The 9,109-nt window shown below is 51.1% G+C and overlaps 1 non-coding gene across 1 annotated transcript; it reads right to left on the reverse strand.

The window, feature by feature from the left end:
• Positions 1-6,127: 6,127 nt before the first annotated feature.
• On the reverse strand, positions 6,128-6,317 carry LOC140397907 (U2 spliceosomal RNA). Its single transcript, XR_011937329.1, has one exon. It is a non-coding gene; the product is annotated as a U2 spliceosomal RNA (small nuclear RNA).
• Positions 6,318-9,109: the final 2,792 nt, after the last annotated feature.

Genomic DNA, 9,109 nt, shown 5'->3' on the forward strand with positions numbered 1-9,109 from the left:
ACTTTATTCATAAAAATTTATCATGAGCATTGCAGAAACATTTCAAATTGTCTTGACTGTACATTTCCGGCAGGGTTACATGTTGCCTTGACTTTCTTCCATTCAATTTTGATATTGTCATACACATATCACTCTTTACATTACAATTCCTTCTTAAATATTTACAGTGCCAGTTTTTTTTGTACATTGGAGTGTTGGTTGCCCCGACCGAGGGGCTTTACACTGTTACCGGCCCCTCGGTGTACATTTGCTGGAAAGACTTTACACAGTGGTCTTTCCCCATTGCGCCTTGGTGGCAGCTGCCCCAAGCTTGAGTGCGTCCCTCAGCACGTAGTCCTGGACCTTGGAATGTGCCAGTCTGCAACGCTCGGTCGAGGACAATTCTTTGCACTGGAAGATCAGCAAGTTTCGGGCAGACCAAAGAGCGTCTTTTACCGAGTTGATGACCTTCCAGCAGCAGTTGATGTTTGTCTCGGTGTGTGTCCCTGGAAACAGTCCGTAGAGCACAGAGTCCTGTGTCACAGATCTGTTTGGGATAAACCTTGACAAATACCACTGCATCTCTCTCCAGACCTTCTTTGCAAAGGCACATTCCACAAGGAGGTGTGTGACCGTCTCATTTCCCCCACAGCCACTCCGAGGGCAGCGTGCATTGGTGTAGAGCCTTCGGGTGTGCATGAAGAATCTGACAGGGAGGGCCCTTCTCACCACCAGCCAAGCTAGGTCTTGGTGCTTGTTTGAAAGTTCTGGTGATGAGGCGTTCTGCCAGATGACTCTGGCAGTCTGCTCAGGGAACCATCCAACGTCCTCCACGGTCTCTTTTTCCCTGAGGGCCTCGAGGACATTACGTGCTGACCACTGCTTCATTGCCTTGTGGTCAAAGGTGTTTTCCTTCAAAAACTTTTCCACAAAGGACAGGTGGTATGGTACGGTCCAACAACTTGGAGCGTTCCGCGGCGATGAGGCCAGGCCCATCCTTCGCAACACCGGGGACAGGTAGAACCTCAGTATGTAGTGACACTTGGTGTTTGCATACTGGGGGTCCACGCTCAGCTTGATGCAGCTGGACACAAAGGTGGCCAACAGGATGAGGGAGGCGTTGGGTACGTTCCGCCCTCCCTTCTCCAGAGGTTTGTACATGGTGTCCCTTCGGACACGGTCCATCTTGGATCGCCAGATAAATTTGAAGATGGCCCGGGTGACTGCTGTGGCGTAGGGTCGGGTTATGGGCCAGACCTGCGCCACGTACAGAAGCACCGAGAGTACCTCACACCTGATGACCAGGGTTTTGCCCGCAATGGAGAGGGAGCGTTGCTCCCACCAGCCCAGTTTCTGTCTTACCTTTCCTATGCGCTCCTCCCAGTTTTTGGTGCACGCCCCAGCAGCTCCGAACCATATCCCCAGCACCTTCAGGTATTCTGACCTGACAGTGAAGGGGACAAAGGACCGGTCGGCCCAGTTCCCAAAGAACATGGCCTCGCTCTTGCCCCGGTTTACCTTGGCTCCAGAGGCCAGTTCAAACTGGTCGCAGGTGGTCAAGAGCCTGCGTACACACGCAGGATCCGAGCAGAAGACGGCAACGTCGTCCATGTACAGGGAGGCCTTGACTTGCATGCCTCCACTGCCTGGGATCGTCACTCCTCTTATACCCGGATCCCTCCTGATGGACTCGGCAAAAGGTTCTATGCAGCACACAAAAAGGGCAGAGGAGAGAGGGCAGCCCTGCCTGACTCCAGATCTGATCTGGAACTTTTCTGATTCCCACCCATTGATTGAGACTGCGCTATAGATGTTTGTGTAGAGCAGTTTGATCCAATTGCGAATTCCCTCCCCAAACCCCATTTTGGAGAGCACATCCATCATGTAGGTGTGCGATATTCTGTCAAAAGCCTTCTCCTGGTCAAGGCTGATGAGGCAAGTGTCCACCCCCCTGTCTTGCACGTTGGCGATCGTATCCCTGAGAAGCACGAGGCTATCAGAGATCTTCCTGCCGGGTACAGCACAGGTCTGGTCAGGGTGGATCACCGACTCCAGAGCAGACCTGACCCGATTGGCGATGATCTTTGCTAGAATTTTGTAGTCCACATTCAACAGTGAAATGGGTCGCCAATTTCGAATTTCTTCCCTTTCCCCCTTCTGCTTGTAGATGAGGGTGATGATGCCTTTCCTCATGGACTCCGACATGCTGCCTTCCAGAAGCATACTCTCGTACACTTCCAGCAGGTCTGGGCCCATCCAGTCCCACAGAGCCGAATACAACTCAACCGGTAGGCCGTCGCTTCCGGGAGTTTTACTCGTCTCGAAGGACTTGGCGGCCTTTGTCAGCTCGTCCAGAGTTAGTGATTTGTCCAGGTTTTCCAGCTCTCTGTCGCCTATGACCTCCGTGATAGTCGACAGGAAGCTCTGGGAAACAGTGCTATCTGTTGGCTTCAGGTCATACAGTCCGGCATAAAAGGATTGGCTGATCCTCAGGATGTCAGACTGCGATGACTTTTCAGAGCCATCTTCTTCCTTCAGGCTGCTGATCACAGAGGTCTCTCTGTGCACCTTTGGAAGAAGAAGCGTGAGCACTTTTCGTCCTGCTCCACGGAGCGGACTCTGGAACGGAAGATAACCTTGGAGGCCTCCGAGGTGTAGAGCGAGGCTTGCTGGCTCTTCACCTCTTGGAGATCCTCCTTGACATCCACCCCCATCGACTGCAGCTGGAGCAAATTTTGCATACTTTTCTGGAGCCTGGACATGACCCCTCGTCTCTCTCTCACCTTTTGAACGCCCTTGAGGATGAAAAACCTCTTGATATTCCCCTTGATTGCTTCCCACCAGAGATGTGGGGCCTCAAAGAGGGGTTTCACGGTTCTCCAACCTTTGTAATCCCTCCTGAGTTCCTCGATGTTCTCAGGGGTCAGCAGTTTTACATTTAGCTTCCACGTCCCCCTGCCTACCCCCTGGTCTTCCTGCAGGTGGCAGTCGGCCAGTAGGAGGCAGTGGTCAGAGACGAACACCGGCGTTACGTCGATGGACCTGACCGTGAAAGCTCGGGACACAAAAAAGAAGTCTATCCTGGAGCGGACGTACCCGTCTGGCCATGACCATTTGTATCTACACTGCGCGCCGTCTGCAGGATTGCTGCAGACGTCGAGCAGCTTGGCGTCTTTTACCGTTTCCATCAGGAGTCTGGACGTAGCGTCTAGTTTGCTGTCGGCTTTGCTGGATCGTCCAGCCGCATCGATGATGCAGTTGAAGTCACCACCCAGGATGACCGGCTTGGAGGTGGCCAACAGCAGTGGGAGTTGCTGAAGGACTGCCAGCCGCTCACTTTTTACGGCCGGGGCGTACACATTAAAAATTCTGAGAGGGCTGTTTTTGTATTTCACGTCTGCTACGAGGAGGCGCCCGCCCACCACCTCCTTAACGTCGGAGATGGTGAAGTTGCCTCCCCGCAGCAGAATACCCAGGCCGGAGGAGCGGCAGTCGTTTTCTCCTGACCAGATGGACGGTCCGTGGGACCACCAGCTCGACCAGCGCCTGTAGTTGCTGAGTTGCGGAATTCCGCACTCCTGCAGGAACAGTAGGTCAGCTTTTGCATTTGCCAAATAGTTGAGTGTGGCTACACACCGCGAAGTATCTTTGATGCTTCGCACATTTATGGATGCAATTTTTAAACCTATTATAAAAAGGTAGATTTACCAGTCTCAAGAGTCCAGAGTCTATACAGTTGGCTGTTCCAGCTGTTGGATGTTCCCCAGCATGCCGGTGGTGCTCGCAAACTTTAGCACAGGTGCAGGGCTGAGGAAGCTGTTCTGGTCCGTACTGGCCCCGTGGTTTTGATGCAGATGCATTGGGGGGGGGGGGGTGTATTCCTGGGGTTCGTCGTGGCAGTCAGTAGGTGTTGGGGTTGCAGGCCGGTCTTCACCTGGGTTGTTGCTGCTCGTTACTATCGGGGGTTGGTCTGTGACCTTGTTTTCTTCCCGGTCGGTGGTCTGGAGGGTCTGTGCCTTCCGTTCCACGTTGGTGCTTTGCCTCTTTATCTGAGGCCGATTCTTGTCCTGTTTTCCCTCATCGGATGAGGTGTCGGCGCTAAGTGCGCCGGCTGAAAGGTGTCGCTTTTTGCCACTGCCCCTCGGGGGGTTCTTCAGTTTGTTTTTTTGTTTCCGCTTTCGTTTGTCCCTGTTCACTGTTTCCCAGGGCTCTTTATTCTTTGTCCCATCCTCTTCCTCTTCCATTGAGTGTTCCTCATCAGATGGGGCTGGGGCTGGGTTGTCAGGAGGTGCTGGGGCCTCCTCTTTTTGTTGGGGGCCCTTCTGTTGCTTTTCCTCATTCTGAGCCGTGGTGTCTTTTTCGGTGGAGGGTGTATGCACCTCCTCTCTGGTCGCCTTTTTAACTCCGCTGCTGCTGATTTGAGCATATGTCGCGCCGCGTTTCGGGCAGGCCCTGTAAAGATGGCCGGCCTCCTCACACAGGTTGCAGTACTTGTCTTCCTTGCATTCCTTAGTCATGTGTCACTCCTGCCTGCAGTTTTTGCAGAAGGTCACACTGCAGTTTGCTGCAACATGCCCCGTTTTGCCACAGGTGTGGCATACTCGTGGCTGTCCCACGTAGTAGAGGTAGCCACGATTTACTCCAATAGCGAAACTGGAGGGGGGATGCAGGATGGTCCATTTGCTGTCTGTTCATAGAGTCACCTTGACCTGGTGCTCACTTGTCCAGATGCCGAATGTGTCTTTCACTTGCACGCTGTCACTTTTCAGTTCAGCGTACCTGGCGAGGAACGTAGGCACATCAGACACAGGGACGTGGGGGTTGTACGTGTGCAGTGTAACAACCCGATTTCGCTGCGACGGTAGCGTAAACAGAGGATCCGCAGTCAGGATCGACAAGGGACTCTGGTTACCTTTTTCCTTGAAGACAATCAAGAATTTGATGCACGCTGCGACGCTCTTGAAGGTGACATCAAAAAAAACATTGTTGGGGAAGTTTTGCAAGCAGAAGATCTCTGTTGCTTTAAACCCTCAACACTCGAGCAGCACCCTCTTCACGAAATGTTTCCAGTCCACAGGTGACTCTCCTTCCGTTTTCTTCACTGTGACTCGGACAGTGTTTCGCCTGGTGGTCGGGATGCAGCTGCATCCATAGCTCGTACGTTGGGTCTGAACTGTATCGGCGTTAGGCCTAAACCAGAGGTTTAGGCCAGTATGTAGATCCACCAATAGCAGCCGGGCTCCAAACGTTTCCTCTTTGACGACTTCAATCCCTCCGAGTTCTCCAATCCACGATCGTCATCGAGATCCTCAGCTTCCCTCGATCAAATGAGACTACACTTGATCTCAGCCAAAAGGCCGAGAAGTGATAGCCAATATTTTCCGGCTATGGCTCTTGTCCGCCTCGTCCACCGACATTCAGGAGCACCTTGCTGCGCTCGACTGTGCTTTGGAACTTTTAGTCTACGGTCACTGTTGGTCAAGAGACCTCCAGCTTGGCCGAGCACGGTGGAGTCTCTGCATGCAGAACCAGTAAAACACAACAGGAAGACATCGTCTGGCAATCCGCCCCCTGTCGTCACCAGATTAAATGGAGACGCTGTGAAGGCCCAGTGACACCCAACGGAGGGAGTCGAAAAAATCTCCACCTTTGCCGAACAAAGGGCAATCCGTGCAAGCAGCAAGTACTGGCGGAATCCAACAGGGGGAAATGTCTAGTCTCCCTGAGCTCCACCCTGGCGTGTTGGTCGTGGAGTCACGAGAACGAAAAGAGACGCCGTGAAGGTATACCTACATCCAAATCAGGATGCCGTTCAGTCTGTCTACCCCGTTGTGCAGGATGAAGGGATGTGGTAACTGAAGTGAGGAGAAGGCAAGTCGGCATCCGAGGGTGAGGGTGAGTGGCCTGTAAAAAGCAGCAGGAAATCTGTTTGGCATATCAGCTGAAAACGGAGCCTGGCTGCCGCACGTCCGCGAGCCCATAGGCTCACGACATTAGTGCGCGAAGCGCCCGCCAGCAGAAAAGCTAGCAATGCTCTGGAGCCTGAAAATGTTTTAATTGGTCAGGATGAGACAACTGGACAAGACAGAAGAGGGGAAGCCAGGTTTTGCGCCATTTTCTGCTTTTGCACTATTTGTGCCCAAAGCGGGGTGAAGGCACCATTCCTGGAAACATTGCAAGACCAGGTTGATGCCTGGAGCGGAGCAAGAAAGCCCCTGAACCATCTCCGTGTCCCAAAAATCAATTTAATATTCGGTCCCCCGAAGGGGACATTCCAGATATTAAACTGATAAGAACAGATACTACACTTGATCTGAACCAAAAGGCCGAGATGCGATAGCCCATGTTTTCCGGCTATATCCCGAGTTATCCTTTCACCCTTAATGAGCTGGTAAAATTACTTAGGACGTTCGTTCATTTTACCTGCCTGTATCCTTTCTTGTACCGTTTTTGCTCTCCTAATTTCCTTAAGTTCCCAGTCCACATTGCGACCCCGGCCCCGGGTCACTGGCCGCGTGGAGTTTGCACATTCTCCCCGGTTCTGCGTGAGTCTCACCCCACAACTCAAAGATGTGAGAGGTAGGTGGATTAGCCACCATAAATTGGAAAAATAATTGACTACTCTAAATTTTAAGAACTGTGTATTTCATTGTAAAACAAAAAAGAGGCTGTCAGAGACCCCAGAGATTGTCCTACACGGTGAATCTGTGCAGTGCAGAGTCCAGGAGGCTGCAATCCGGTGTCACAGTAGTTTGCACGCTTGCCTGAGCGCGCCAGCAACCCAGGTTCAATTCCAGCCTCGGATGTCTGTCCATGTGGAGTTTGCACTTTCTCTGACACGGTTTCCTCTGGGTTCTCTGTTTTCCTCCTACAGTCCAAATATGTGCAAGTCAGGTGGATTCGCCGTGCTAAATTGCCCTTTAGGTTAGTTTGGGTTGCGGGAATGTGGATAGGGTGGCGGTGTGGGCTTAAATAGGTTGCTCTTTCTGAGGGCTGGTGCAGACTCGTTGGGCCGAATGACCCGCCTTCCGCTCTGTAGGGATTCTATGATTCTATAAAGAATCGTAACCTGCATTCGAGCCTGACGTGGGATTTCGAAACAATCCAAGGCGAATGGCACAGGCAGATTGGCTTCTGAAGTACAGCTTGGGTCAGTGGGTGTGGACAGTGGCTGGGAAATGAAACACATACATGTTCGGCTGCAGGGCAGGTGCATGTGTCCGTTGGAGCACCAGGTTAGAACGGAAGAGCGAAATATTACTCCAGACTATATCTGGATGTGTTCAGCAGAGTGCACTGGGGACACGCAGATCTCGTACAGCTCAGCTTGATCTGTTTTTATGAACAATAGAGCCAAAAATGACACAGAAAAGTCAGTCCAAAGTATATCTCGACGTAGTGCACTGATGTGTGAACAGCAGTGTGGATAGGAAGGCAGAATTGACCTTCTAAAGTTCACCAGCTTCTTCAATATAGAACAGTCGGCTGGATAGGAAAACAATTATTCTTCCTGAGCATAGCTGGATATGGTATTGTGGAAAGTCCGGTGGATTGGGACACTAACTAAGGTGGGATTTATGCAGTCGAGCAATTGGGGGCAGAAGATCTATCCATTTCTATCATTAAAAAAAAATCTTTATGACGTTGAAGACTTGTTTAAATTCCCCCTAACCTCCTGCGCTCCAGAAAGACGAATCCCAGCTTCTACACAAAACTGGGTTGCAGGACAGCCACATCCATCGTCACAGGGATGTGTGGGGCGGGCGGGACCATGAGGAACGAGGGCTCACCACTGCGCTATCCTTCTCCCAGTTTTACAGGTGCTTCCAGTCCCATTTTCAGCCTGTGTCACAACTGGCGTGTCCCATCCATCGATGAACTGTTTCATCCCTAAGCTGAGGGCTTGTAGGTGAATAGCCCCCGGTAGAAGGTCTCAAATGCCTCGTAGACATTTTTTGGCTCTGCCACTGGATTCGGTCTGCTGCTTCTAATCTGAGCTATTACCCCCGTGGCTGCCTGCTTTCTCAGTTGGCGAACCAGCAGTGGCTGGCTTTATCTCCGTGTTCGTAAAGGGTCTCCCGTACCTGGCGGAGTTGCTGCAATGCTTCCCTCGTGGAGAGCAGATCAAAGTCCATTTGTAGCTTTTTCCTCTACGCCAGGAGTTCTTTGGTCGGGCCCTCAGAGTATCGCCTGTCTACCTCCAGTATGGAGTCCACAACTGTCGCCTAGCCGCCCTCTCTACCTTGTCTCTACGTGCGTTGTTGGCCATGATATCACCCCTGATCTCAGCCTTCGTGGCCTCCCAGAGCGTGAAGGGCGGGACTTCCCCATTCTAGTTATTAATAATATAGTCATCTGTGGCCTGTGATATTTTCTTGCACAAAGCATTCTGGGCAAGTCGGGCCATGTCCAACCTCCATGTGGGGGGCGGGGTAGCAGGCATTGAGCAAAAACGTATTAATCTGGCTGCATATTAATATGGAACCATATTGGTATGGAACAGCATTAATGTGGCTGGATATTAATATGGAACATTATTCATATGGAGCAGTATTAATATGGCTGCATATTAACTTGGAACCGTATTAATATGGAATAGTATTATATGGCTGAATATTAATATGGAACAGTACTAATATGGAACAGTATTAATATGGAACCATATCTTCACAGCTCCAGGGTCCCAGATTTGATTCCTAGATTGGGTCACTCTCTTTGCGGAGCCTGCATGTTCTCCCGGTGTCTGCGTGCATTTCCTGCGGGTGCTCCGGTTTCAAACAAACAAAGAACAAAGAACAAAGAAATGTACAGCACAGGAACAGGCCCTTCGGCCCTCCAAGCCCGTGCCGACCATACTGCCCGACTAAACTACAATCTTCTACACTTCCTGGGTCCGAAAGACGTGCTTGTTAGGTGAATAGGACATTCTGAATTCTCCCTCTGTGTCCCCGATAAGGCGCCAGAATGTGGCGACGAAGGGCTTTTCACAGTAACTTCGTTGTTGTGTTAATGTAAGACTACTTGTGACAAAGATAATTATTATTAATATGGAATGTTGCTGGATGTTAATATGGAACTGTATTAGTCTGGAACAGTGTTAATATAGCCGGATATTAAAATGGCCAGATAT

This window comes from Scyliorhinus torazame, chromosome 20 (assembly GCF_047496885.1).
Source record: "Scyliorhinus torazame isolate Kashiwa2021f chromosome 20, sScyTor2.1, whole genome shotgun sequence".
Lineage (NCBI taxonomy): Eukaryota > Metazoa > Chordata > Chondrichthyes > Carcharhiniformes > Scyliorhinidae > Scyliorhinus > Scyliorhinus torazame.